Here is a 3,891-nt window from a genome sequence, read left to right on the forward strand (position 1 = left end):
TTACAAATGTAGCAATTTAGAAATTGGATGAAAGGTTTAGCGCTGGGAAACACTTTTTAAAAGATAAAAAGTGCATTTTATACACAATTATATAGATCAGACAAAATGAGGGACAAATGAGTAGGAAAGAGGGACAGAGGGACATTGCTCCACATCAGGGGACAGTCCCGCAAAATCCAGGACAGTTGGGAGCTATGGTCAAGACGCGTGGAAGTCGGACCGAAGTACTGCAGGAACGTTTCAAATCGGGACAGTTGGGACGGAGCTATGGCATTGGTCAAAGCCAAAGTCGCACCCATCCAAAGTTGCACTTTAAAGTCGCACAAGTGTGAATGGAGCAATAAGAAAGCCTTCGGAGTCGTATCATGCATGCTGGGAGTTGTAGTCCCCCAGCAGCCGCTCAGCCCTTCCGCCGTGGTGAACACTTCCCAACACAGCAGTCGCAGTCCTAAGCAGCTTTGTGGGGAGGAGGGGAGGAGCCATTCCAGTGTGATGGCAGCTCTGCAGAGAGCCCTCCCTCCCCCTTCTTCTGGAAGTGCTGCAGCTTTTGTCCAGCAGCTGAGTGGGGCTGACCTAGAGAGGAGAGACGTACACAGGAAACGACTGCAGGGAGGAGACACTTCACACAGTAATGTCTTCTGCAACGACAGCTTCATTATGAAGAGCCTTAGTCACCCCAACCTGGGTCCCTTCTAACCATCGCCCCCCCACCCCACCCCTGGAGGATTCTGGGAACTCCCAGACAGGTAAGAACCAAACTTCCCAAAATGAGAAACTTTGCAACAACAGCTGCAGGCAATCTCTGCATGCAATGCAATGCTGGGCTGGGTCCCTCTAGGCTTATACAATAGTTCCTGCACACTAATCGGTTGCTGCTGCTTGTCCTCGATCCCCCCCCCACCGCCTATTGTCCTTCCTTGGTAATCCTATTCACCAAAAACGAAAAGTTCCACTTGCTGAGATTTGTAAACTCTTCTCCGGTTGGATTTCTGCATGCTTTCCTTTTCCCATTTGCATGTCACTGCCATAACCCCCCCATTATAGACTTTGTACATCGCCACAGAACAAGTTGGTGCTATGTGCCAAAAATCCTATTCTGAAAGCTTCTTTGTCTCGTAAAGGTTGTGCGCTCCTTCCAGGTTTTTGTGCTCATTCCCTATTGGTATTTAGGTATGCTCTACCGTCATTATTATAGACCCCCCTCTCTATAGATATTGTACACCGCCACAGAACAAGTTGGTGCTATACGTAGAACCTTATTTGCTGAACGTTCCCTAAGATGGTAAACTCTTCTCGGGTTGGGGTGTCGTGTTTTAATCATGTATTTAATTATGCTCTGCTGTCATTGTATAGGGCCCCCCCCCTTCATTATAAACGCTGTACATCGCCGCAGAACATGTTGGTGCTACTTGCAGAACTCTTAATCGCGGAACGTTCCCTTGAGTTTGTAAACCCTTCTCGGGCTGGGGTGTCGTGTTTGTTCATGATTTAATTATGCTCTGCTGTCATTGTATAGCCCTCCCCCCCCCCTTCATTATAAACGCTGTACATGGCGCAGAACATGTTGGTGCTACTTGCAGAAATCTTAATCGCGAAACGTCCCTTGAGTTTGTAAACCCTTCTCGGGCTGGGTGTCCTGTTTATTCATGTATTTAATTATGCTCTGCTGTCATTGTATAGCCCACCCCCCCCCCCCCCAATTTTAAATGTTATACATCGCCACAGAACAGTTGGTGCTATATGCGGAAATCTCCTTGAAATTCTTTTCAGGCTGGTGTGTCGTGTTTATGCTTTTTGTATTTATATCTATTACGGAAAAAGTGCAACACAAACGGTTGATGCAAAAAAAATCCCATATAATAAGTATGTTCTACTGTCATTATATATAATCTTTCAGTATAGTCTTTGTACATCACCACAGCACATGTTGGTGTTATGTGCGGAAATCACATTAACTGGCAATCCCCTTGAAATTTAAATCATCTCAGGTTGGGTTGTCATAATTAATTTATTTTATTTATTTTTTGTCCTTCTCCCATTTACATATTGTTTACAGTAGTAGTATTATTGTGTCCTTCAGTATAGTCCTTTGTACATCGCCGCAGAATATATATATATATATAATATAATATAATATAATTTTTTTTTTTTTTTTTTGTACATTGCCACAGAGTAAGTTGGTGCTACATACGAAGATCTTATTTGCTGAAAATCCCCTTAAGCTTGTAAATTCTTCTTTGGGCTGGGTCGTGTCATGTTTTATTTTTTGTATTTAATTACATATTGTAAAGTCGCCATGTACAGTAAACTGTTGGCGCAATAATTATGCTCTACTGGCATTGTTATAGTCTTTTGTACATCGCCACAAAACTGTTGGCGCTATATTGCAGAAATCATATTAACTGGCAATCCCTTGAGATTGCAAACTCTTCTCTGGTTGAGTTGTCGTTTATATTTCTTATTTTTTTCCTCTTCCCGTTTTAAGTATTCTCTACTGTCATTTGTACAGCCCACATTATAAACATTGTACATCACCACAGAACAAGTCGGTGCTATATATATATATATATATATATATATATATATATATATATATATATATATATATATATATATATATATATATATATATATATATATATATATATATTATATGAAAATCTTATTTGCTGAAAATCCCCTTGAGCTTGTAAACTTTTCTTGGGCTGAGTTGTCACATTTTTCTTCCTTTTTTTTTTTTTTTTTTTGTATTTAATACCATTTTGTAAAGTGCTGCATAAACTGTTGGCGCAATAATAAGTATACTCTACTGTCATTGGTATAGTCTTTGTACATCACCACAGAACATGTTGGCGCTATATGCGGGAATCATTTAACTGACAGTCCCCCTTGACCATTGTAAACTCTTCTTGGGTTGGATTGTCCTTCTTCATTTTTTATTTTATTTTATTTCCTCTTCCCGTTTTTTTTTTTTTTTTTTTTTTTTTTTTTTTTTATTCGAAGTGTATTGCACCATCGTTGCTGTAAGCCCCAACGTAGCATTGTACATCGCCACAGAACAAGTTGGTGCTATATGCCAAAATCCCATCCACTGAAAACGTCCTTGTCTCCTGCAGGTGTATACTCTTCTTGGGCTTTGTTGTCCGTGTTTTAAGCACGCTATGCTGTTCTTGTTCTAGTCCCTAACATAGGCTTTGTACATCGCCACAGGAACAAGTTGGTGCTATATCGCGAATTCTTATTCTGCTGAAAGCTCCCTTGAGATTGCAACTCTCCGGTTGGTTGTCTGTTTGTTTACTTTCCAGCTTAGGTACTCTCTATGGTCTTTGTTAAAGCCATTGTACATCAAATATGTTGCACCATCATTGGCTGTAGGCCCCAACATAGCCATTGTACATCGCCACAGTACAAGTGGGTGCTATATACAGAAAACCTATTCGCCGAAAGTTCCCCTGAGATTGAAAAACTCCTCTCCAGTTGGGTTGTCATGTTTCTTTTCAAATTTAAGTATGCTCTATTGTCTTTGCTATAGCCCCCAACAAAACAAAGTGTGTTGCACCATCGTTGCTTTTAGGCCCCAACATAGCCATTGTACATCGCCACAGAACTGGTTGGTGCTACATGCCAAAATCCTATCCTCTGAAAATGTTCTTGTCTCGTGAGGTCGTAACTCTTCTCAGCTTGGGTAATGCTGTTATTCCATTTTGGTATTTTCAGTATGATCTTCTGTTATCATCCCTGCCCCCAACGTAGACGTTGTACATCGCCACAGAACACGTTAGTGCTATACATGGAAATCTTAATTGCTGAAAGTTCCCCTGAGATTGTATCTCCTCACCCCGGTTAAGTTGTCATGGTTTTTCTTTTCAAATTTTAAGTATGCTCTACTAT

At 40.9% G+C, this 3,891-nt stretch overlaps 1 protein-coding gene across 1 annotated transcript in view; it reads left to right on the forward strand.

Moving 5' to 3' along the window:
- Positions 1-558: 558 nt before the first annotated feature.
- Positions 559-3,891, forward strand: part of LOC141109912 (rho guanine nucleotide exchange factor 16-like) — a 23,545-nt gene continuing 20,212 nt past the window's right edge. Inside the window, exon 1 of the mRNA XM_073601165.1 lies at positions 559-746. The gene's annotated coding sequence lies outside the window, so the exon portion shown is untranslated. The remainder of the gene's footprint in view (positions 747-3,891) is intronic.

Source organism: Aquarana catesbeiana, linkage group LG10, assembly GCF_042186555.1.
Source record: "Aquarana catesbeiana isolate 2022-GZ linkage group LG10, ASM4218655v1, whole genome shotgun sequence".
Lineage (NCBI taxonomy): Eukaryota > Metazoa > Chordata > Amphibia > Anura > Ranidae > Aquarana > Aquarana catesbeiana.